The 27,032-nt window shown below is 42.5% G+C and overlaps 1 protein-coding gene across 2 annotated transcripts in view; it reads left to right on the top strand.

Moving 5' to 3' along the window:
- The window catches only part of Ano4 (anoctamin 4), a 367,952-nt gene that overhangs the window by 61,951 nt on the left and 278,969 nt on the right, over positions 1 to 27,032 (top strand). The window contains exon 1 of one of the 2 annotated variants that reach the window (XM_076919930.1): positions 11,978 to 12,263. The exons of the other annotated variant lie outside the window; for it this stretch is intronic. The gene's annotated coding sequence lies outside the window, so the exon portion shown is untranslated. Of the gene's footprint in view, positions 1 to 11,977; positions 12,264 to 27,032 lie in introns of those variants that run through there. 2 annotated transcript variants of the gene reach the window in all.

The following is a 27,032-nucleotide window of genomic DNA, read 5'->3' as shown; positions in this document are numbered from 1 at the left end:
CTGACCTTTGTGCTGGTTTCCACTTTGACAAGGTCAGAAAGATGTGTGCCTTCTTGACAGCAGCATCTGGGCATCATCTTCCTGAGTAAGGAAAGGCAATACTGTGGATTAGATCCTGAATGCCCCTGAAGGTCCAGAAACCATGACTTGGCCATGAGCCTGCAGCGCTAGTAGAAGGCTCAGAAACCTTAGGAAGTAGGGCCTGGTGAAAGGAAGCCAGATTACTGTGGCTATGTCCCTGGAGGGGATATGGGGACCCCAGCCCCTTCTTGTCTCTCTCTCTTTGCTTTTTGGCTACCACAGAATTAATGTGTTCTTCTTCCGTGTGACCCTGTCATGATGTAGTACCTTACTGTTAGCCCAAAAGAAGCACACCCAACCAGTGATAGGCTGAGATCTCCAAACTCTACATTCAGTTTGTGGCAGTATGAAGCATTGCTGGCTGACTCCATGTGTGTTTCTTATAGTGAGTCTTTTTAAAATTTTCCTTCCTTTCTGTGGAGAATGAAAATTCCCTGGCTGTCCTTCCCCACACTTTTCTCTCTTCCTCTTTCCCTTCTCCTCTTTTCTACCTGCCCCCTCGCTCCTCCTCCTCTTCCTCCTTCATTTTATTCTTCTCCTCCTCTTCCTCCTCCCATTTCCCACTCTGACTCCTACTTTCTTTTCATTTCTTTACCCTGCCTCCTCTCTTCCTCTTCCTCTGCTTCTCCCCCTCTCTAGACCCTCTGCATTTCCAGATGTACCTGTTCCATGAGACAGTTGAAATTGTTTGCATGGCTTGCTATGTAGGTTCCTAGCATCCACACCCTGGCTCTTATGATTGTGTAACAGGTACTCCCAACCTCTAAGCTAAGTCTCCAGCCCCTAGCCTTTCATTTAAGTGCCAGATTTGATTCATAGCAAAAGTGAGTGGTTACTCCTGTGCACCTGCTCAGTTCCTCCATCAACACCCTATGTTGTAACTCACTCACCTTGCTATAATCCTATAACCACTAGTCTTCACTCCTGACATTATACCATCTGAGTTTGAATGAATTGATAAGGACGTGCCTATCACTGTAGTATCCCACAGAATAGTTCCAATGACCTAAAAATCCACTATGCTCTGCTTATCCACTCCTCCCCAAGTCCTTGGCAACTGCTGATCTTATTGTCTCCGTAGCTGGGAGTGGACAGTATGCAGCCTTTCATCCTGGCTTGTTTGGTAATATAAATTTAAGATCTCCACCCATATTTCTGTAGCTCCAGACACACATCGTTTTAGGCTGAACAGTATTCTGTTGTCTTGATGGGCCACAGTTTATTCGTTCATTCATCTCGTAGTTACTTGGGAGTCCTGGCAATCATAAATAAAGCTGCTGTCAGCACTCAGGTACGGGTTTGTGTGGACATGTTTTCAGCTTACCTGGGTAAATGTCAAGGCACATGGTCTCTGTCCCATATGAGGAGAGCATGTTCCGCTTTCTAAGAAGCTGCCAGGCTGTCTTCAAAGTGGCCGAACCCCTGCCTGCAATTCGGATTCGTTTATGTTGGAAGTTCAAAAACTTTCCACAACCTCACGAGTACAAAGCCATCCTCTAAAGTTTCACTATACAAGCTAGTTTAATTGTATCAAAACCTGAGTGTGTTGTGGTCCTTTAAAACATTGGGTTTGCTTTCCCCTCCCAGCTCAAAGAACAGAACTGAAATTAGTTGTGGAGAAAGGAAGGGGCATTTAGTGGCAACGAAGCCTGGAGAATCAGCCCACTAGCACCAATGTCACAGTTTATTCACAATTCCTGATGGTGTGTCAGCAATGCTGGAAGGCCAGGGTAAGGAGGCATATTTCAACACTGCCATCAGTCCTTTTAGGCAGGGCCCTGCCATCGCATGGGTGGGCCTCTGGGCTTAACTAGACTAGCAGGAAATCCTTTATATACTAACAGTCTTTGCAGCTGACTCTGGGCACGTGATTTTTATTTTCTTCAGTCCTTTGGGTGCATGGCAGTATGTTTCCTGTGAGGTAAGGAGAAGAGTGGAGGAAATTTTGTAAACCTGAGGCTGTGCTGGAGTGTCCACTGTAGACACCAATGTTACCCTCTTTGCTAGAGTCATCTCTACAGTTGCATTGTTTTTTTTATAATGACACTCACATTGGGGCACTCCTGGGCAGCTTGGGAACACCTCTCTATAGTGAAATTCTCCTTTCAAGTAGGTGGGGCTGTTTTTACTCCCATCTTAATTAGTGGTGAGATTTCTCCAAGAATTCCCTTCTGCCAGAGTCCACACCCAGGCAGTTCAAAGCAGTGTGTGTCGAGTGCTTCATTATCCCCAAGGTGGCTGCCTCCATTAGTTGGGTTAGCCTAAAAGGCCAGGGGCTTCTATGGAAACATCCCTTATGAGTTCATGCCTGGGTGTATTATAAAAGAGAAGAAATTACAGGTTTAATTTTTTTTTTTTTTAAGAAAATGAGCTAATTATAAAATAGTTCAGAGGGGCTGGAGAGATGGCTCAGCAGTTAAGAGCACTGACTGCTCTTCCAGGACCTGGACTCAATTATTTGCACCCACATGGCAGATTACAACTGTCTGTAACTCTAAGACCTGACACCGCTACATAGACATATACGACGTGCAGGCAAAATACCAATGCTCATAGGATAAAAATAAATTATTTGAAAAGAAATTTTTTTCTTTTTAATTCTTGGAGTCAAATTATTTTTCTCTTTTGGCCAATCACATGCAGACCAGTTCCACAAATATGCATTAAGCATCCTTGTGTTCCAGGTACCACAATGAGCTGAGAGGTTAGAAAGACAGGTAAGATTCTCTTTGAACTCCCTGAAGACATGTGATCTAGCAAGGGAACCAGGTACACAGAGAAGCCAGGGTTCTTAATATCCATTTATTTAAGAGAAACGTTCTCTCTAAGAATGTGAAGATGAATAAGACTCAGGACCGGGATTTCCCTGTAGGAAGCAAACAATAAGGCATTTTTGTGATTTTGTTTGTTTGCTTTTTTTTTTTTTTTTTTTTTTTTTTTTTTTTTTTTTTTTTTTTTTTTTTTTGGCAGAATCTCACTCTATTGTCCAGGCTGGCCTAGAACTGGCAGCAGTCCTCCTGCCTCTGTCTCCCAAGTGCTGAGATTACAGGAATGTTCCACTATACTTGCAATGGTTATACTACTATATAATTAGTGCCAAAATTGAGGATGGTTTCCTCTATTTTAATGTAGGGAGAGTGTTGGGGGAGTATTTTAAACGGTGAATAGAAATGCTTGTTTTGGGCCTTGGAGGATAGGAATTCCCAAGGATGAAGAGACATGAAAGAGCTTTGCTAGGACTCTAGATGTCCTCACATGCATGATGAGAGGGGACAATTGAAGAGTGACAGAAAGAGGAAAGATAGGAGAGGGGTCACGGGCTGGTCCTCTGCCATGGTCAGTAGCATCCTTTAACTTGGATAAGGTGAGAAGCAGGAAGAGTTTCTGCCAGGGAGGGTGTGATGGTGTCTTAATTTCAAACCTCACAGGTAGCAGTGCCAAGGGTAGACAGGGCAGGGTGGGGATCAAGCCAGGGAAACCATCATTTTAGACCTGGGGAGAACTGGCAGCTAGCCTGGAGCAATGGATGCATGGTGAGGATGGGAGGTTGGGAGGGGGTGGCATCCCAGGAGGGTATGTGGATGTGATGGGCTAAGAAAGAACAACCCAAGACTGAAGCAGTTACTCACGGAAGAGCTGTGGTGAACACAGATCACTTTCTTCAGGTAACAGAGCCCATCAGGGTGAGTATAAATGGAAAAAAAGAAGTCAGGGGAAGCGTGAATTTGGGAGAAAAAAATGGTTCTTATATTATGGCTAGGGAGCCTTTCTCTTCTTAGGAAAGAAAAAAAAGAATCTTCTTATTTTCAGTGTCCTGAAATGAAAAGTAAGTTCCTATGCCTGGTTGGTAAATTGCTATGCTATTGCTAATTGAAAATATTCTAATTGAAATGACCACTGGAAAGTAGCCTTCATACATTATACAGAATTGCTGTGGTTATTTATTTATTAGGCCTCCTCTAAGGCTGAGCTAATCAGAAAACAGGGATGCTGTGCTCAGGCTTCAGACAGTTTTGTGTACCTAGCCTTCGAGATAGTTCCCTGGGAGGGTAGAAAAATTACCCGGATTGCTGAGCTCCCCCGAAACTATTGGTTTTTTGTCAATATTTCAGAGATCAAAGGCTGTATACATCACTTCCCAGGATAGGCTGGGACCAGAGCAACTTTAGCCCCCCCAAAAGAGAAGGAAAATGTGAAAGATGGATCCAGGGAAACCCCTGGTCTATTACACAGTGATTAAGCACTCGTTTGTGCTTAGTACATCAGTTGTGCAGGCAAGAGTGCTGTGCTTAGTCGTTTTTGTTCTTTTGGAGCCAGGGATTGCTATCTTGTTTTACAAAGCGCTCCCATTGCTGAATGGCATTTTAATATTTGTTGATAAGTGTTGTAAATTGTTGAGTGTCTATGTAAACTTGAGCATTTTGGCACTGTTCTTGTTTTTTTTTTTTTTTTGTTTTTTTTTTTGTTTTTTTTTTTTAAATGAAGTAGCCTACAATATTTAAGATCTGCTCGATAGTCAAAGGTAATTTGAACTTTGTACCACTCTAAACAGCAAAGGAAACCGTTGTCCATGCTACAAATGTTCTGGGGAATCTGTGCTGAGTGCGTATTGTATTTGGACTCTTCTTACTAAGGGGTACGAAGCCAATGGTCCTCACTCTAGTAGAATGTGCATTGAGGCACAGAAGGTGAGCATTCAGCAAGTAATCAGATAAATATATCTTTTAGACAAATGTTATAAGAAAAATGGAGAGAATGATGTGCTGGAGAATGACTGGTGATGTGAGTGAAGATGTTTGGATGAAGAGACACTGGAGGATCTCAGGCAGAATGGTTCCAGGCAGAGAAAACTCTTATCAGACTCCTGGTAAGGTCAGGAAACAAGGTGAGGGCTGACACTTCTGTAGATGCTGTAGGATTGGGAAGAAAGGACAGCCTTTCCCAATCCAATCATGGAATCCTTATCAAATTCATAAATATAGATATATGGATACATTATTATATATACATAATCATATATATATATATACATATATATATATCCCATCCCACTTGAAAATATGCCAAAGTATGTATTATTATTTCTTTGTGTGTGTGTCTGTGTGTCTTAACACTCATTTATTTTTCTGAGACAGTGTTTCATGGGGACCAGACTGATTCCAACTAAGCTCACTGTGTAGCCAAGGCTGGCCTTGCACTCCTGGTCCTCCTGCCTCCATTTCCTAAGTGCTGGAATTATTGACCTGATTTAGTTGCATTCTAATTTATTTTAATTAATACTTTATTTATTTATATTCCAAATGTTGCTCTTTCTTCTCCTCCTAGTGACCCTCCCAGAGTTCTTCACCATATCCCCCCTTCCCCTTTGCCTCTGAGAGGGTGCTCCCCCATCCCTAGGCATCCCCCTCCCCTAGGGCATCAAGTCCCTACAGGATTAGGTGCATCTTATCCCATTGAGGCCAGGCAAGGTAATCCTTTACTATATCTGTGCCAGGGGCCTCAGACCAGCCCTTATATGCTCTTTGGTTGATGGCTCAGTCTCTGGAGCTCCCAGGGGTCCAGGTTAGTTGATACTGTTGGTCTCAGAAGAGGGCTTGGGTCTTAGAGACCAGGTCTACGTAGGCAAGACGTGACAGAGGTTGAATCTGAGTCCCAGGCTTTCAGTCTCTTCAGTTTATCCCAACTATAGATGAACAGGCTTAAAGCCAGACACTTGGAGTGACTTCAGTGCTGAGTCATGGCTCCTAGGCTGGTTTGCATAGGATAACTGTCTGAACACATTATGTGATGACTGATGAAATTTTAGTAGCAACAGCAGCCACAAGACACTGGTGACAGTGAGCATGTCTACAAGTCATGGGTTTATACAGCATTTAAAGTGCTTTACTCAGTGTTCAGTTCCTTACCTGTAGCTCAGAGAAGCCACATTATAGCAGAAGGTAATTTAGGCTCTTTGAGGTTGAGATGGCACAGGGTAAGTGCTGGAACTTAGCTCTTCTGATTCTAATCTAAGGCTCTCTCCTTAAACCACAGAACTCCTGTTTGAAGAAGGGGATATTTATATATTGCTAATAAGCCTGTAGTCCTGCAGACTTCCAAGAAAAAGGCTTGTCCTTCCTTCAAGTGCTTTTGACTGTAAGTCGTAAAAAGCAGTCATTCATTCATCATGTATGGTTGCGGATCAGATACTTAGAGCATCCAAGGACCTCGATAAATTGCTTCAAAGGCACTAATTTAGTATAATGTATTTGTTATCTGTACTTGTAACACAAGACTAAACAACACATTTTGGACAATCAGAAGGGATTAAATCACATTGGGCAATGTGGTGCCTTGACCAAAACGATGATAATGAACTAGGCCTTGAAGAATGAGTAGCAGGGTATTTCCAGAGAGAGAAGTAAGGATGGCTATTCCGGGAGAGCGGGGTACCACAACCGAGGCAGGAGTGTCCATGGGAACAGTAGATAATGGTGTGTAGGGGTAGCATATATAATATACGGGACATAACAATGGGAATGGATGCTGGAAGTGTAAACCGAGGCCAGATTGCAGGGGAGCCTCAATTCCAAGTTTAACAGCTACTATATTTGGTCTGGCCAACAGGGGAATGAATGCTAATGGCAACAGAGAGGCATCTTAGAACAGGTGAGAGACTGGAGGCCATTTTAACAGTTAAAAGAGAGGATGATGCCCCAAGTGGGCAGTCAGTGTTGAGACTTAAGGACAGATTGCAATCTAGACACGTCAGTAAGAGTTTAGATGTACACACTCCCTTTTCTGACACGTGTGCCTGTGTGTAGATGCTCTCTCTCTCTTTATCTGTCTCCCTCTACCTCTCCCCTTCTCTCCCTCCCTCTCCTCACCCCCTCCTCTTACATTGGCTTGTGTACACTCAGCCTAACTCTCTGTCACTCTGGGTCAGACACGGATTTACTTTGCTGTCTTCCAAAACGGGAGGAAAAGTGAGCAGGCTGAGATCTTCATGATTTTTTTTTCTTTCCGTACGGTTTGATCTCTGACAATCCCAGGGGATTTTTTTTCTGGCTTGAGAAATGCAGAAAGCAAACATTTTTCAAGAGTTGGATGTTCTGGTTATAGTTGTGAGCCTCAAATGCCTCTTATGTGTTCAGAACTGGTGTTGATTATCTGAAAGCCTGCCTACCAAGTGCTTTGGGAAATCACCCTCAGCCTGGCAATGACCCTTAGTAGGCCAACATCTTCCCTCTGCATTCCATATCTCCCACAGAAAGCAGAAGAACAATTTAAATATGAGAAATGGGACTTTAAAGTCCACACTTTTCCTGGAATATTTTCCTTTTATTTGCCTGGTAATTGAGGGTGACTCAATCTGGCTTTATATGAAAACGTAGGGTTAAAATTTATTGAGGAAAATAAATCAATAAAGGTACATTGTTTTCCCTTTAAGTTATTAGCATGATTTTCTGTTGCACAAAAGGTTTACGTTTAATCTCTGAAATAAAATCAGCTTTTCTGCCTTACTTAGACTTTCTCAGTCCTGCTTCTCTCATTGAGGTGACAGTATGGGGACAGATCCCCTTCGCAGCCACACGGATTGAGTCAGAAAGCATTTCTGAAGGCTTTTGTGTACACTTCAGTATATTTCCATGAAACGGAGAAGTGTCTTGAGGCCATTCTAATTGGCCGAATTCTGGATTCGACACACAGGCAATCTCCTTTCACCATCCCTGTGTGTGCAAACTCACATTTTAGCAATACACACACCAGGTGTGAAAGACACATGGTGCCACTTGTGGAAAGCCCAGGACCCCCCCCCTCAAAAAAAAAGGATTAGCAAGTGACTAGTACCTATAGACAGAATGGTCTCCTTATGTAAATTACATTAGCTATCAAAACCATCAGATGAAAAAATGGTGTTTAAGTTTCTCTGATTCTCATGCCTCTTTTAATAGGTGTTGGTGTTAAAAAATGGAATCAGGGGTCTAGGGAGATGGCTCAGTGGGTAAAAGCATTTGCCATCCAGGCATGAGGACCCAAGTTTGAATTCCCATGTAAAACTGGATGTGTAGCATGAATGTACTTAGTCCAGAGCTTATAGAAAGAGACAGGAGAGATTCTCTGAGAGCTATCAGACAAGCTAGCCTGGTAAACATAGTAGAAAACAAACCCAGAAAAAGCAAAGAAAGCCTTGCCTCGAATAAAGTAGATAGCCAGGGCCATATCTGAGTGTATTTGTCAGGGTTCTCTAGAGTTAGAATTTATGGAATGTCTCTGTATATTAAGAAAAATTATCAGAATGACTCATACGTCTGCAATCCAGCTAACCCAACAATGGGCAGCTGTGAATGGGAAGTCTAAGAATCTAGTAGCTGCAAAGTCCCACAAGGCTGGGTGTTTCAGCTGGTCTTCTGTATAAAGCTGGAATCCTGAAGAAGTAGGTTCCAACAGATGTGCTGGCATGTAAGTGCAAGCAAGTGGAGAAAAAGAAGCTGTCCTTCTTCCAGTGTTCCTATGCAGGTCTCCAGCAGAAGGTACAGCTCACATAAAAGATATGTACCACCATGCCTGGATCTAAGCTGTTTACTCGGAACTTGCTTTGTTCCAGGCTGGCCTTGAACTCAGAGATATGCTTGTCTCTGTCTCCTGTGATTAAAGGCATGTACCACCTTGCCAAGGCTTTTCATGGCCACTATGCCTCAAGATCCAGATCAAAAGTATGTATCATCCCATATCAAGAGCTGGATCAAAAGCCCGTGTCTTCCAGCTTCAAGATTCTGGATCACAGGTGTGCCCTCCATTTCTGGATTGTAGTTCATTCCAGATAGAGTCAAGTTGACAACTGGGAGTAGCCTCCACACTGAGGTCACCCTTTGACCCTCATGTATGCCACAGTATGTGTCGTCTTTATTCACACACAAATTGTGAACACACGTGTACACAGAATTATACAGCCATTTACCCTTGTAAAAGAAGACTTTAAAAAAAACCCAACAACAAACTATTTCTTCTTAAGCTGGTTACCAAAGTTAAGCCTCAACTTTAGTGTTTCTGCCTTGGTTTTGAAAGACTAACCTGGAAGAATCTTTATCTCCAGACTTTTAAAGCATTATCAGCAAGCTTCCTGAGAGATGATTTTTCAGAAAAAGCAATCTTTTTTTTTCTTTTTAAACAAATGGCTTATGTAGGTACAAAATTCAACTTATAGATAGAAAGTTCAGAAGTCTACCTAGAAGTCTTTTGAAAGAGGGCATTCAATCATGCATTTTTTAGAAATTTAGCAAGATTTTTCTTGGCCAATCAAATGGCCATCCGACAAATATTTTTTTGGGAACCTATGACATGTTAGGTGCTGGTGAGAGAGGCACAGTGTGCTGCCTCCAGTTTAACTGATTTTTTGTTTGTACAGTACAGAATTGAATGTTGTTCATTGCTGTCTGAAGCTGAGTAATTTCTATTATCATTTGAGAGAGAGAGAGAGAGAGAGAGAGAGAGAGAGAGAGAGAGAGAGAGCAAGAAATAGAGAAATGACCAAACTAAAAATTAATTACATCTGAGTGACTAGAATACCATTTTCATTGACCTAATTGTCATATAGATTGCACAATTATTTAATCTACTAGGCAATTTGTATTTCTGCAGAATTATCCCTTTTCATGCTTCATTATCCTCCAATATAGTCAAGGTATTGAATCCGTTTCATAAACAGTATTAATCTCAATTATTCAGGAGCTTTAAATAATACTCTTTAAATACGTTATTTGATATGCTGACCATGTTTTTGTCACATTAGGAGCATTTTGCTAAAGAACATCAAAAATTAGGGTTTAAAAGTGGGCCAGAGAGATGGCTCAGAGGATAAAGGTGCTTGCTGCAAAGCCTGACAGTTGGAGTTCAATCCCCAGGACCGGCATGGTGGAAGGAGAAAACTGCCTCTCACAAGCTGTCCTCCATACATGTACCGTGGGATGTATGTACCTACCACCCCCCCATAGGTACACAAAATAATGAAATGTAATAAAGTTTATTTGTGCATTGATGTTTTGCAGATGGGTTTGGCTACAGAAAATGAATGCCCCATGACACCAAATCAGAGCCCGAAGTTCAGCTGCACGCACGGCTTCATTCCCCTGAAAAGCATGTTTAAGTATGGTTTCTGCCTTGGCCAAGATAATAGTGTCTCAAGAGGAGATTTAAGTTTGCCTGTGGGACTGTAAATTTCTTGAATGCAGGGAGCCTCTCTCTGCCCTTTATACATAGTTGCTGGTCTTTCTATATATGCTGGTTTGAGTTGGGCTGAGATGAAGAATAAAGTAGAATTTGGGCAAATCAGAGTTCACTTCTTTAATGTCCACACTACTACTCTGGTAAGCATCTGTTGCCTCCTCATTTAAGAAACTTCATCTTGGAGGGAGAATCTGCAGGAGGGATGGACTGAGAGAAGGAGGGGGGGCTGATATTGGGATGTAAAGTGAATAGATAATTAATTAAGAAAGGACACTTCATTTTATTGTACTTGCCTTTGATCTGGAGCATTTTTATGGCCTCCTGCTGATTCACACTGATGCCTGGCTAACTGCTTGGAGTGTACCCTGCCCCCCCTTTTAAGAAATTAATTCATTAATTAACATCCCAAACACTGCCCCTTGCAGTCTCCCTGCCCCCGCAGAGTCCCTCCCCTTAAGCAGTGGTATTCAAGCTCCTCCATGTCAGCCTGCAGTTTGCCCATGGCTGGAAGGGATCACAGAATGTCCAGGGAATGTCCAGCCTCTAAGAGAAAAAAGAACTATTATTAGAAACGCAACATCACATAAAAACGCGAAGGGTCAGTATCCTCCTATCTACTCCTGACTGGAAAAGGGAATTGGTTCTCCTGCTAAGAAAGTAACCTTAAACAGTCTTCCAAAGTTAAAAAAAAAAAATCTGGAAGTTTCACTATGACCTCTCACTAAATTAACATCTAGCTTCAGAAACGACTTTCTGGTCCAATGTAATCATCACAGACAAACACAACTTAATATGTATGTCACCAGCTTTCCAGGTCCAGCCGGATACTAGAATGGTTTTAGAAAAAGGCAAATAGTAAACGTGTAGAATTATTCTTCACTGACTATGAAGGCCAGGGCTCCTTTCTGTTAGTGTAAATTGTGGTGTCTCATGTTAGTGCTTATAAATTAATACTGTTTACCGAGAGTACGCATGTCCTGTTTTAAATCATAGGTGATTTAAGAGTTGTCACAGGGAAACATAAACTATCTTTAGAAACTCAAATTGAACAACCTCTCGATAAAACACCACAGGGAAAGTCAATAAAGAAAGATGGAGGGGTCAAATTCCTGCAGAGACCTTTAACCCTTTTCTGTCTAAATTTCTCCCATGATGTAAAAAGTCTTATTCCTGATTATCTCAACCTACACCTCCGTTATAGAGAGGCACGGGTCCATAGTGCCATTTTCAAATGGGTGGTGACCTTGTGGAGGGTCCTGTCAGAGCTGTCTGATGTGCGAGGAGTCACTAGCTACCACTCACGTCCACTCTGGCTTCCAGCACAGAGTGGCGGACAGACTTGGGAACTTGCTGAGTGGCCCACGTAACTACGGGGCTTTGGGAATTGACAAACAGCAAGCAAATATTAATGGAGACTGGGGAGAGGGCAAGCTGCCAATCCTGCCAAACTTCTGTGGCTGGCAGGGAGCTGTCCTGCAGCTCCCAGGACTGCCTGTCATCTGCACTCTCTTGTCACACTGACAACAGCCCCCTGGTTAGGCTGATTGGTTGCTGGCAATAACTGATATGGAATACTGATGTGCTCACCGGCAGTTCCTTCCACTCCAAAGAGGCTCCTTTCCTAACCCAAACCTTGCTTTCCAAAGCTTAGCCTACTGCCCCCGCCCCCCATGCCGCCCCTGCACCCGGTGGGGAGGACCTGTCCTGGGAGTGATGCTCTGAGATTGTGGTGAAATTGGTCCCCGGCTGGCTGCTTTCACTCCGGCTTGCTTGCTCTCCGGAGAGTCCTGTTCCAGACTTCTCAGGGTTTTACAGCACAAACAACTGCATGCGGGCTGGAGGGGAGGCTGAAAGGACTTGTGTGTGGAGGGCTTGTTGTCTCCCATCACTTTGCTGAGGTTCGCTGTGAATTTCTGTCTACCACAGACACCGAGGAAGGATCTCTTCTCCTTCTGTTGACTCTTTCTATTTTTATGGTAAGTGCTTGCATTGAGTGAGCCTGTTCTGCTGCAGTGAACGGATTGCTCCCTCTCTTCCCAGCTTGGCTTAGTGACCTTCCTTCTGCATTTCTTCCGTTCTCGTGGTCGTTTTCTGGAGGGACTCAGTGAACTAAAATGCCTGGGGTCATTTGTCTGCATAGTCTGTCTTTGATTTATCTATTTCTTCATAAACCCGAGCCCTCTGGCTATGACGGAAACATAAGTGCTAAGCTCTCTTTGTCCTTGAAGCAGCAGCTAAGCAAATGTGTTCTCCACAGCAAACTGCAGCAGTGTGCAGGGGATCTGTGGAGGCTGGCTGATAGATGCCAGCGAGAGAGGATTCCTCAGCATCCTAAGGGGTACTCCCTCAGAACCTGGAGGGACCAGGGGTGACCTGCCACATAGCAAAGACTTCCATCTTCCCGGCCGAACACGAGCACACACGTGTGAGTTATGTCAGAGTCTGTACGGGCAGCTGTGATTTGAACATCTGCCGGTGGGTCCAGAATGGCCCCGTGTCTGGTGGGGTTTACAACTTGGGCAGGAACATTAGCAGCGAGAGGAATCCTGCGCTAGGAAGACAAGTAGATTGCATGACCTCATCGCTTCTGAGTCTCAGGGCACCCAGTTCTGCGTTGTGGAGCTTCTTGGGAGGGTGGTGGGGAGCGACGGGAGCTACGAGAAGAACGTTATTTTGGAGTTGGCAACATAGTTTAATCTTCCTGCCGAGAGATAAAAGCTCTGGAGCTATCGGAATGGTTAGACTTTTTCTAAGAGAAAATAAGCAGCTTTCCAAAAAGGAACATGTGCGTGGCAGGTTGATTACTCAGAGGCAGGCTTACTGGTGTTCTCATTTCCCTCCTGGTCTCCCAGGTTGGCTGTAATGAACACTGCAACTTAAAAAGTCTGTTACTGGATGCCTCAGGGAGCCCAAAGGAAACCCAGAGTATGTCTGGAGTCTCACCTTGGTGAACTTGTGCACTGCGGGAGTCGGAGTCGTTCTTCACAGGGAGCCCTTCTTTCCTTCCTTCCTTCTTTCCTTCTATCCTTCCTTCCTTCTTTCCTTCTTTCCTTCCTTCCTTCTTTCCTTCTTTCCTTCCTTCCTTCTCCCTCCCTCCCTCCCTCCCTCCCTCCCTCCCTCCCTCCCTTCCTTCCTTCCTTCCTTCCTTCCCCCAGAATTATGTTGGCCAAAGCAACAGTGCAAATGATAAGTTTCAAAGTCATCATTCTGCTTCATTTTTTAAAATAAGTTTTGAACTGAATATTGGTTATATTCTTGTATATGGGAATTTAAACTCTAGGGAGAGGTGCCCTCAGGTATAATTCAGCCTTCAGTCTCTGTGGGTTTTGTGTGTGTGTGTGTGTGTGTGTGTGTGTGTGTGTGTGTGTGTGTGTGTGTGATAAGCAATGGGGTGACGTTTCTGATCGGTCCCCCTTGCTCCTGGGGAGTTTGGAATGTGAAGTTTGGGACTGCCTTGCTCTGTTGCACTGCTTTTATTTCTACTGTCCGTGAGTTTTTCTTAAACTAGTCCGATGACTCGTGCCTTTACCTTGTTCCATGGGTCCAAAGTAGATACATGTTGGTATTTTGTTTGCATTTTGTATTTTGGTGAATATTATATTTTGTTTGTATTACATCTTGCATTAAAAAAGGTTTGAAAGCATCTGCTTAAATAGCTCGACTATTTAGATGTTTATATGATCCCTCCAGATCCACTGATGAGTAGAATGAGCAAATGGGTTAATAATAAGAGAACGAGGGGGTTGTTCTTGCAGACTGCAGTCCGAATCCTTAAATGATGTTTGAAAGGCTTCAGAGGTGCCAGGGTTATGACCCTGGTGTCCATTCTCTCCTGCATGGAACCATGGACCAGAGCAACCTTGGCATGTGCCTGGAAGACTTCTCTGTTTCCAGCTCTTTACTTTGAGTAGTCCCCACTCCACCTGAAAGAAGTTTATTGAGGGTTTGGGGCTGGCAACTTGTGGTATTCATTGGGAATGGAAAGAGTTAGAATCAGCTTAGGTATCTTGGAAATAGCCTCTGTGCTTCCCACACAGACAGTTTTCAATGCATTTAGAAAGTATTTCATTGTAATTAGCAGCAACTTTAGCTTTGAGCAAAGTGATCCCTTGTCTTGCTTTGTATTGTTCAATGGACTGTTTCTCTAAGTAATCAGAGTCATATATACATATATGTACATATGTATATATGTGTCTATGTGTGTATGTATAGACATAAGTACATATATGTATATATATATATGTATATATGCACATATATACAAACACATATACAAGTGTATATACAGATGTAATGTTTAGTTTTGATATTTTGGTCACATAATTTTAATAGTTGTTGCAGTATGCTTAGGAAATTGTAGGAAAATCTCTGAGATATTATCATCTAGCACTCTCTAGCAAGCCGTGTGTGTGTGTGTGTGTGTGTGTGTGTGTGTGTGTGTGTGTGTGTGTGTATTAAGAATCTCCCTATTTTCTCCACCTCACTTCCAGACAATGCCTTTAGGGATTGCATTGGATCAGGGTCTCTTTGTTTCACAGCAGGCTGTCGTGTTAATTCCTTTGCAGTGTTTCCACAGAGAAAAGTACCCCAGGAACTGATAAAGAGCTCTGCTGAGTGGAGCCTGTATCCTCAGTGTGATGAAGTCACTGCAACATTTTGTTTGAGTGTTATTTTGCTGCTGAGCAATGACAGCACACTGAAGTTATTTCAAAGGGGTCTCAAATTCCTAGACCGGCAGAGATGCAGTTATTCATTCGTTCGTGCTCTTTAATTGCAGCCTCCATCCAAACCTTTCTCCCACTATTTCTTTGGGTAACATTTTAATTGGAAATCCACCCCTTATGTTGTGAATCAAGAGTCTCCATTTTTATGCTTTTGCTTCCTTCACTCTGTCTTTCCTGCCTTGGATCTCCATGTTTGAACACACATAGGTGCACATTGAATACACATATGTGTGCTTTGATGGACTCTGTGACAAGGAAAACTGTAGGACAACGAGTGACATTACAGCTTCTCTTTAGGTAACAAAACTGCAATTGTTCAAACTATAGTGTAACCAAGAGATGAAACTCTCTGCATTAATATACATATCACCTCATGGCTCTGCAGGCATTCTTGTCATTGAATCTGTTTTCCATAGTTGATTACCAAGGGACCATAAATAGCATCACTTTTTTATGTTAATTAATGGGACTCTAGATCTGCCTAGGTTGGACTGCCTTCCATTTTTGACATGTTTACTGTGTGAATTGTTTTTATGTTAAGTTTTTGAGTGATACAAAGCTCATTTGATTATAAGATTCAGACTGCCTTTGGAAACTGCATGAGACACATTATTGGGAAGTGGGCTGGGGTTTTCTTTTGCCTCTTTCAATATAATCAAGCCAGTATATCCTTCTTCACCATCTTTCCATGAGCTTATTTTACAGAGTAAAGGGAGTAATGTACAACTCCCACATCTGCTTCCTAGAGGGAAGACTGTTTCTCAGCCGAGAATCAAAACCACTTCTCTCACCAGCCATGGTGATCTACTTAGAAAGGAACTCACTATTCCGTTGGCAGCACAGACAGATTGTATAAAATAGGAGAGCTGCCTCGTGAGCTGCGTCAGGGACTGTGTTTCAGATCTGTGTTACCCTACTGAATTTAGGACTCCAGTCAGTAGATGTGCCTCCTAGGGGAGGAAGAACATGTTCTCAGTAGAATAATAATCCATCCAGACTGTCATAAATGTTTATGTTGCAAGTTTTACATCTTGGGTGGTAGCAGGAGATGGCAGAACTTTGGAGAAGTACCAACTCACAGCCCCCAAATAATGCAAGATGAAAGGGGGAAATTCTTCCTTATACTTAGCATTTGATTCTCCAGTCAGACTGTTGTTAGTTAAGGCTGAAAAACCAAGGAATTTCTCAAATATATCATGATGGGTTTTGTGGACCTTTTTGCTATTAAAAGTGTTTAATCCTTCATTGGGCAGCTTCTGAATAGCCTTTGGCTTGTGTCAGCTGGTAGCCTTTCTCACGTATATTGTTCTTATTGACTCCCTGTGGGGTATTCTCATAAGTGGTGGAGAGAGAGCAAGTAGAGAAGATTGGAGATCAGGGATGATCTAACCATAGAAGCATGTCTTCAGAACCCGTCTGCTCTAGACCTTGCTACTGTCTATATGACTCAAATTCTGTATCTGTTATCTTAGGCTTGGTCCAGATCATTTCTGAAGATGCTAGCCTGCCTAGCCTTGAAAAAAATGTGAGATGTTGTGTTTCCATTTTTTATTAATCGTTAGATAGGCATTCTTGACTCATATTTGTCCTTCCTGAAGGAAGTGGGCTGTACATTCTGTTGACCCTACACAGGTCTCAGAACTCACATTACAAGGCCATTAGATTGCTTCAGAACAGCATGAAAATAATGACCTGTCATGACCAGGGCTTAGGTGTGATCACTTGCTTACCCCAAGGTATTTTAATATTAATTAATTTGTTTATTTATTTTACAAATTAAGGAAATAAAGTCATTTCCTATGTTAGAGATCCACTCGGGATCCAGGCAATGTAAAATTAGTGCAAAACACATTTATTTACTTACTGGGAACCCTGTTCTATTTCTAATGTGGGACCTCTTCCACAATACCCAGCTGACATTTAACTTTGTCATTCATTGCTCACAAAACTGCTTTGTGTCAGCTAACTCATTGGTGACCATTATGTCCGGCCTCACTCCGTGCAGATTATGTAGCTGTACCAGTCAGCGTGAGTCACATCAAGCAAATGTTTATGGTAATTTGTTCATGCTTGTATGGTTAATGCTTTTTATTATTGAAATTTTGCTCTCCTTATGGATATTTCAAGAATTCTACAAACACTATGATTAGGTTTTTCTTTTGCACTTAAATTATTTAAGTGATTTTGTCTGTTTATGGATTGATTCCTTCATGCATTTATGAATTTGCTTAATATTTTCTGTGCATACACTCTGTCCATCCTGTGTACATCTTTAGACACATTACAGAAGCAGACTCATAGGGCCATCCCCTTTGCAGAACCATGTCTACTCAGGCTTCACATAGCTCATCCCCTTTTGATTCTGAGCCCATGTTCTCCTTGCTGTCACATCCCATTCCTGAGAGAATCCAGTTGCTTGGGCAGTTTGTACCTTTGGTTCAATCACTGAGAGTTCCTTTTCATAAAAAGAAACCTTTGCTGCTATTGCCTATGTGTCTTGCTGTTTTTCAAAGCGCCCGTAGCATGTGATTTTGTTACCTGAGAGAGATTAATTAGTGAAATTGGTTTCTGCTGTTGCCATGTGGTGCAACGACCATCCTATTCTTTGGAAAACCTCACCTGTTCCCTAGGATCCTCAGTTGACAGCTTGAGCGGGACTATATGGAACTAAGTCTCCTTGCTTTTGTAACCACACTCACCATAATGCTCAGTGTTTGCTTCCTTGCTCTCCTTGTTCTGAAGCAGACGTGAGATGTTCCCAAACAATTTGCAGTGCTTAGCCATGTTAACTGTTCTGACTTGCCCCTGTGCCTTTGCACACGCAATGCCTTCTGGCTAAAATGTCTCCCTCTTTTCATGGTAAACTTTGAAAGCACATTTAGTAATCATCTGCCAGAAATCCTTTAGATGCCATCCTTATTAAACCCCATTGGCCAGAACTGAACTAGCAGGCTCACTCCTCCTTTGTATCCATCAGCAAGATCTCTTAGGACCTTATATATTGTAACAATCTCTCCCTCTCCCTCTCCCTCTCCCTCTCCCTCTCCCTCTCCCTCTCCCTCTCCCTCTCCCTCTCCCTCTCCCTCTCCCTCTCCCTCTCCCTCTCCCTCTCCCTCTCCCTCTCCCTCTCCCTCTCCCTCTCCCTCTCCCTCTCCCTCTCCCTCTCCCTCTCCCTCTCCCTCTCCCTCTCCCTCTCCCTCTCCCTCTCCCTCTCCCTCTCCCTCTCCCTCTCCCTCTCCCTCTCCCTTTTTTCCACCCTCTCCCTCTCTCTCTCTCCCACCCTCTCCCTCTTCCCCACCCTCTCCCTCTCCCCACCCTCTCCCTTCCCCTTCCCCTACCCCTTCCCTCTCTCTCCCCCTCCCTCTCCCCCTCCCTCTCCCCCTCCCTCTCCCCTCCCCTCCCTCTCCCCTACCCCTCCCTCTCCCCTACCCCTCCCTCTCCCTCTTTCTGCTCCTCTCTCTCCAGTTTTCCTTTAGTCCTTTCATCCCTGTATCCCAAGCCTTAGCTCAGTAACTATAGTAGGACAAATATCAGGTCCTCTGAAGAAAGGATAGGGAATAACCATGTAAAAGCTGTGGCAGCATCTGGTCTGCATAGAGAAGTTAATTTATGAGAACAGTGTGGATGCATGGCTCACAGTGAGACGGACAGAGAAAGAGGAGCTGGATATAGTCTACTAGACGTTCTATGGGAAACCCCCTCAAAATGCCTTTGCTTTTATATGAATTTAACTAATGTAAATGATGAGGATATATGGAGTGATTTCCACAGGCAAAGCCATTGCTTTAGGTGTCGAGGAATGAAACAAACAAACAAAGCATATAACCCCTGTCCTTGAAAAGGTTATAAACAAGTAAGGCTCAGCCTGGTGTATAAATCATCTAGCTTGGGAATAGACTGTCATAAATAGAACAAGTAGGCCATGACTTGAAGATATGGCAGAAGAGAGGGAATTCCAGACAAGGAGTGGGTGGAACAAAACTTGAGGCACCCAAGGGAGTGTATCAACAACCAATGGTTTTGGAAAGAGTCAGAAGGGGTTAGTCTTAGAGTGGGGGCAATGGAAACAGTACCAGCAGGTCTAAACTTTTATTACTTTTGCCTAATAAAAGTTTGGAAAGAGTCAATCGAGGATGTGTTTGGAATATCTCCTTAGGTTGATTTACAGCCAAAACCTTCATTCATCAGAGATGGCCATGGCTCCCAAGAGATACACTTTTACTCATTCCCTTTGTCCCGAGGTACACCGTGACAGTCAAAGTCTTCACAAAGAGCCAGGCTTGGTGGCTCAGGTATGTAATTTCATCTAACCAAGAGCCTTAGGCAGGAGGATCACAAGCTTAAGACCTGACTGGGATATAGAGTGAGTTCAAGGCCAGCCTGGGCAACTTCGTGAGGCCTTGTCTCAAAATAAAAAAGCAAGAAGAGCTCTGTAGATATAGGTTAGTATCGGGGTGTGTGGTACTCTTGGGCTCAAGCTCCAATACCGAAAGACCAAAACCATGACAAGGAATTAAACCAGAAAAATCTAACCTAAATCAATCATTTAAAACCTAGAGAGAATTTTGGATTGAGATTATCAGGGTGTTAATTAGCAAACCATCTTTCCTATGAGAAGCCTCTTGGATCCATTGCCATTTTATTGCTTATAATACAGTTACGTTTCTTTTCCTTTGGTAATTAACTTTCTGCTGTTACAAGGAATATGATTACTTTTCGAACCAGTGGGATATGCATGCATAAGCTAGTTTTCATGTAGGTGAAAAAGTGGCTTAGGAAATTGTATTTGTAATGGATTTAGTTCATCCCCTGAACACAATTTCTGTCATGCTGTTTCCCTCCCTTTGCCAAAAGCAGTCAGTGAGTACACTTTTAGGGAATGATACATCGAAGAGTCTTAATACCTTGGAATTATATCTGGTCAGATGATGCTCTTCCTTGGAAATTAATCTAAACTCATTAAAGAATTTGGAGCAACATGTATAAATACGTTGGCTAGACCATGAGAGCAAACACATTTTGTTTGCAGAGTAAGATGAAACAGAGAAGCCCATTTCCTTCAATTCTCTGTTCTTTCAATCTTTGAACATTTAACTGTGATCCAGGCAGAAGAAGCAACCACGAAAACCGTCAGTATTCCATCTTCAGGAGCGAGCATCTGAAGGGAGTGGCAGGAAAGAACAGAAAAGTTTGTTAGCAAAAATGAAGTTGATTGGAAAGGGGTAGTACAATGGATGGAAAGAAAATAGGAAAATGGATATGTTTGCCATGGTTTTCATGATTGGTTTTCCTTCATGTTTTTTTTTCTTTATGTACTGTCTTAACTGGATTCACATGGCTATAACACACATACCCAAAGAAAGCAAGTTGTGGGAGACATGGTTCCATTTGACTCACGGTTTCAGAGGTTTCCAGCTCCATGGGTGTGAGGCTGAAACAAGACAGTACGACATGATGACATGATGACCTGATGACATGATGACAGAGAGGGTGCATGGGAGGACAGCAGCCGACCTCAGGGAAGCTGGGAAGCAAACAAGACAGCAAGGAAGTGTTCATGGCAAGATTGACCCCTCAAAGACATAGTCCCAGGGTTGTGCTTGCTCTGAGGAAACACCATACCAGATAGAGCATCTAGTCTGAACTCAGCAGTGGGTTTGCCTATGGATGAAGCTCAGTTGTCTATCAATGATTTGATCCACTAAGCAGGGAGTGGGCTTTCAACTCATGAGTCTCTTGCAAAACACCTCACACACAAATTGTATCTTGTGTTTGGCCTGTTCTTAGTTTGTTGATTTTGTTTATTCACATTTTCATTCTGACTAATCTTTGAGAGTCTTGTGGGTTTTACTTCCCATTGGACAATTAGACTACTCTGTATAAAGATTATATCAATAAAGCTGTTTTGTTCTTAAAATGGTTAAAATAAATACTGTGGACTCACATAAAGCCAGATTTAGATGAAGATAGAAGTGGGCTTTCCCTTTGCTTGACTCTGAGAAGATCAATTTGGTGGGTTATCCTGGGAGAACTGGGGAACTGTGATCATAGGAGCTACAGTCCTTGAGAGGGCAGATAACCACTGATGTAGTGCAGACCATTCAGAGAAGGGGATGGGAGGAAACTAGAAAATTAACCCACTGGAAACTTAGCAAGGAATTTCTACCTGTGGGAAAGGAACAAGGACAGGAAGGGTCATAATAGAAATGGTGAGATGTGTGGGGATGCCAAGGGAAGGGAGCAAGGGCAGGAAGGGTCATAATAGAAATGGTGAGATGTGTGGGGATGCCAAGGGAAGGGAGCAAGGGCAGGAAGGGTCATACTAGAGGTGGTGAGATGTGTGGTATACCAGTGAGCAACATTTACAGCAACAGGTTCTGCTGACTAGAATATCTGGGAGAGCTGATTAATGGAAATGATGCTTTATACGTCTTGATCTGCAAAGCCCTCACTCTATCTTCTGTGTGATCTTTATTTCAGCACCCATATTTTACTCTACTCCAAGCATGCTTTCAGTCAACAGCTTCTCCCTTATTTCTTTTTTTAACAATATTTATTTATTTATTTATTTATTTATTTATTTATTTAATGTAAGTACACTGTAGCTGTCTTCAGACACCCCATAAGAGGGCATCAGATCTCATTACAGATGGTTGTGAGCCACCATGTGGTTGCTGGGATTTGAACTCATGACCTCCAGAAGAGCAGTCAGTGCTCTTAACTGCTGAGCCATCTCTCCAGCCCTTTCTTATTTCTAAAGAATTAAGATTTACAAGAAAATATCACCCAGTCATGGAGAGCCAAGGCTCTGGCAAAGCTAGTTTGTTCCCACTCTGGCTCTGTCACTCACCTTTGGATCTTGGGTAGTGATGGTTTCTTTGTGTACCATTGTCATTGATTATAAGAATGGGTATAACTGGGAATGTAGACTTCCTAGTTGTTAGCAGAGATAAATGGGATGAGAGAGCTTAGCATGGTGCTAGTGCCTGCAGCTAGTGACTGTCATAGTTTCTTTTCCTGTTATTGTAATTAAATACTGATTAACGCAGTTTAAGGAAGAGGCGGGTTATTTGGGCTTAGAGTTCCAGGTTACAGTCCACCACCATGACGGGGAAGTCTGTGTCAGGAGCCAGAGGGAGCTGGTCACATTGCACTTGCAGTCAAGAGTCAGAGAGTGACAAATTAATGCTTTGCTCAGCCTGTTTTCCCCAATTGATACAGTCCAGGGTCTCGTGCCCTGTCAATAGTCCTGCCCATAGTTAAGATGACTCTTCCCACCTTGCTATATAATCAAGTCATTCCCCACAGTGCTGACCTCATGTCCCTGATATTCTAAAGTCAGTCAAGTTGACACCACCACCACAGTTACTGTACCCAGCAACTGCTGGTTTGTTCCCATTATGTGTCTCTCTAGTGTTAGGCACATATCATTCTCTTATATACATGTCTGTCTATCCCTGCTTAATGGAATGTTCTTGAGATAACTATGATCGTTCTTCATCTTTGTATTTAACAGTGAAATGCTGAAGCTCTTTGGAGAGGTCTCTTTCTTTTATTGAAAAATGGATTTTTTTTTCATACAGTATATTCTGATTTAGTTTTCCTCTTCCAACTCTTCTGAGATTCTTCTCACCTCCCCTGGCATCTGTATTTACATTTTTGTCTCTCTTCGGAAAAAAAAAACAGGGATCTAAAGAATAATAAGAAAATAAGATGAGCGGGACATAGTGGCACCCACTTTTAATCCTAGTGCTAGGGAGGCAGAGGTGGGCAGAACTCCATGAGTTCAAGGCCAGCCTGGTCTACAGAGTGACTTCTAGGAAAGCCAGATCTACATGAGACCCTGTCTCAAAAGACAAACAAATCACCACCACCACTACCACCACCATCAACAACAATGACATAAAACAAAACACAAAAACAAAACCCAATTAAGAATAGGACAACACAAACATAAGAGCCAAAGAAAAAGCACAAGAAACATATCTAGATGCAGAGACACGTAACTGTATGACGCAGAGACATGTAACTGTATGATGCAGAGACATGTAACTGTATGACGCAGAGACATGTAACTGTATGACTTTCTACCTGGCTTCTATGTTGCCCAATATAATAACTCTGAGACCTTATTATTCTTTACAAATACCTAGGCTATAAGCTTTGACTCTGTTCCCAGTATAGCTCATAACTTAATAATCCATTTATCCTATTTTATGTGAGCTGCATGGCTGGTTCCCTTTCCTCAGATACTGTGTGTCTGTCCTCCTTTGGTTTCTCCAGGGTGAATTCCTGTGCTCTCTCTAACTCTCCGAATTTCATTCTTTGTACTGGAACTCCCACCTATTACTTCCTGCCTTTTCCTTATCGGATGCAGACTTTTTATTAACAGGTGACACATCTATACGATACATAAGAGATTTTTTTTTCCCTGTGGAGACACAAACATGGAACACATAGGAATCACATACAAACACACACAAAAAAAATGGAAGCTGTAATTTATATACAAAGAATTTGTATTGGAAAAAAGAAAGAAAGAAAAAAGGAAGGAAGAAGAAAGGAAGATAAATAAATAAATAAATAAATAAATAAATAAATAAATGTCTTGGTAAAATGTTATGGGAAAGAACCCCCAAAGATGACACTAAGTTTGTTTTCTCTTGGCCATCTGTCTACTGAGGGGCATGGGGCCTGCCCTTAAGAGTGGTCTGTATACCTGCTGAGACTCTGTTGGAGAAAAGTAATTTCTCCTCTATGAACTGTTATCAGTTGGGGATAGCTTCTGAGTTAGAGATAGAGGAATGTGTCCACTTCTCCTCTCAGCTCTGGGACCCCATCTGGCTCAAACCTATGAAGGCCTAGTGCATGCTGTCACAGTCTCTGTGAGTTCCTATGTGCATCAGTCCTTCTATGTTTAGGAGACCTGGTCTTCTTCCCCTCTGTCTTATACAATCTTCCTCCCTCCTTTTCTATAGGGCTCCATGATCCTGGAGGGGTTTAGCAGGTTTTTTAAAAAAAATATATATATCAAAGAATACATATTTGATTTCCACAGTTTGCATCTCCCTATTTTGTGATTTATCTTTGATATTGTTTATAGGGCTCATAGCATAATTTTTTTTAGAGAGAAGAATTACCACATTGCAGACAAGGCATGGATATATTAGTCAAGAAATTCTGGGGAAGATTTGCATCAATGTAAATCTCATATGATGTTTAAAATTTCTTATCTGAGCAGTGTTGAACCTAAAGCTGGAAGGACAGAGGCAAATTTGCCTAGGGATTAAAGTGCACAAATTGAGATTAGAGAATTGCTACTTAATAACGAACCGGGGATTGGAAAACCAAGGGAGATGTAGGGCATGCCACAGAGGTACCACAGCATCTTGCATGCCTAGTATGGTGCACGGACCACACTAGGTTAGCTGATTCACTGATGCACCCGAGAGCTGCAGTGACTTGTGTGCAGTCCTCACACAGAATGAGTGCAACTGCTTTACTCTGGGAGTCCGTGTTAAACAGACTTTATCAGATGTGTATAAATGGTGTCTACCTTGTCGAGCAGCCTGGTGCCTAAACAGGCTACACCTGAACGTGACTGTCAGCAGTTCAAAAGCCCGAGAATCTTCATCAGAGAGCGATCCAGGGCCCAATCACCTGAGAAGCTGTGGGCTCAGCGGCACTGATAGGAGACAGGCGCAACTGTGAGGCATAGCCAAGGACCTGCAGGCGTTGGTTTTAAAATCTGAGTGTGGGGGAAAAGAATTCAATATGAAAAGTCATGGATTGCTTAGCTTTCCATTCAACTGCTTTTACCTAAAACCAAGAGAAAAGGAATTTTCTCTTTTAATAAAAAAGTTACAAAGTTTCCAGGGAGGTGACTCTTCCCTTATCTGGGCAGTCATCTCTGTGTGGGGAGTTAGGCAGCTCCATGTCTTAAATGCATTCTTATAACAAGTGTGATGTGCTATACCACAAAACTGAAAATCTGTCTGAGAAAATGTTTTATGGTATCCCTCTGGTCAGACCCCAACCTTAGGAGGATTTGAAGTGGCTTGTGTAGATATAAATTTCAGCTGTGAAAACTGGGGGGTGATACCCTTGTCCATAGGCTTCCCCAGACATGATGGACTGGGTATATTTCTATAGAACAAGAAAAGCAGGAATCCAAACAGCATGAACGGAGGCTGTTCTCTTGGTCTTGCTGGAGACCACGGCTGTAGTTTGGTACATGTCTTTATCCTCCAGTTAGCTGGACAGTAAACCATGGGTGCTCCTCTCTCACCAGGTGAGCTCATTCTTTTTAACCGAATCTGCTGCCATCATCCTAAGTCTCAAAGTTAACCTTTTAGTTCCTATGACAGGTGATGGATAAGATGGACTTCTCCAATTGACCCAACCTTCTGCTTCCTCGTAGTCGACACTAACTGCTCTCTTGTTTTGAGCAGTTTCATATAAACTTATTTCATAAGGCTGGAGAACTGGCTCATGGTTAAGAGCATCTGGGTTCAGTGGATTTGGTTCTCAACACCCACATTACAGGGCTCACTGGCGCCTCTAACTACAACCACAGGAGGGAAGCAAAACCTTCCTCTGGCTTCTGCAGGCACTTGCACACGTGTGCACATAACACTCATACAGATATGTATGCATATACAGATTCAAGTACACACATAAATAATAAAATCAATCTTAAAAAGGTGCACTTAAACTGTCTATACTTATTTCGTAGCATGGTTAGAATGTACACATATCTATCCAACACATACATCTATGCACATAAGCATTTGCATGTACATAACTGTGGTCTGAGGTGTAGACCTGAGAGAACCTTCACTTTTGTTCAGTTTCTATTTGTACTTACTTTGTACTGTAGACATGTCCTACACTGTCTGGGACAGTCTACAGACATGTTTTCCCCGTCGTTTTTTTCCATGTGAAGTCTGATATGCTTTCCTCTCCTGTCCCCTCCTCTGCAGACTGTAGTAGTCTCTTTGAGACAGGGACCATTCTTATGCTCATTTCAGTTCTTTATCTACAACCCAATGTCTGGCACAAAACAGGAGGTTCAAAACATGGATGGTTGAATGAAAGCCAAAAAAAAATGGGTTTTGATTTCTCTTATTTCTGTTTTCTTGTTGCTCTGTGGGTTACATGCTTCTGTTTCCATCTCGGAAATGCTTTTGGACACTCTAAATGATTACACCTTGTGTTCTTAGCAGTTTGGTTTTTACGTGATAGACTATAGCGTATTTGTGACTCTAGCTTTAAAAATAGGTGATATTTTAAAGGGAAGTTCTGTTTCCTTTATGGGTGCAAGGAAAGCATGAACAATAGGGTAAAATTACAGTGTATGTGTGGTTGTGTGTGTGTTTCTATGGCTATCAATGTCTACATGCATAATAATTTGTAGCCACACATAATGACACAGTAAAAATAGACTGAAGGTAAAGAACATGTTTGGAGCAAAATGGAACAAAGAACAGTTCTAGAGCTGTGAGAATGAGCATAAGATACAGGGGCCATGATTTTGGCTTGAAGCTCTTGGAAGGTGGGAGGAAATTAGAAGCAAGGATGAATCAGTGGTTTGGGATGACTGTAGTTGCTCTTGGCACCAAGATGAAGCTTCTCCCAGGAGTCTTCATAAAGAGCACAGTCTGTTTTGTTATGAAAGTCAGTAAAGCCAGTGGTGCTAGCTCTTTTAAAATCCACTGTGTTAACTGCAAGGCCCTACAAGTTTTATACAAGAGCAATAGTCAAAGGTACCTTCATGTGTCGGTTCTCTGATGGTCAGAGCTGACCCAGGCATACAAAATGCACATGGATTGTGTGCCTTTTAAGTTGCCTTCCCTGTGTACTGATTTCTCAGCTAAGGCTCTGAGAGTCGTTGACATTGAACTCACGGCCAGGAGAGACTGGTTGGCAGGTAACCAAAATTGCTATATATTCACAAATGTAACAGCCGTGTCAAGTCTGGAGGAATTGGAATTATGGAATTCCTCTACTTTTATTTATGCT

The sequence above is a fragment of the Arvicanthis niloticus genome, chromosome 22, assembly GCF_011762505.2.
Source record: "Arvicanthis niloticus isolate mArvNil1 chromosome 22, mArvNil1.pat.X, whole genome shotgun sequence".
Lineage (NCBI taxonomy): Eukaryota > Metazoa > Chordata > Mammalia > Rodentia > Muridae > Arvicanthis > Arvicanthis niloticus.
The sequence above is the reverse complement of the archived record's forward strand: the minus strand, read 5'-3'. Positions and strand labels throughout refer to the sequence as shown.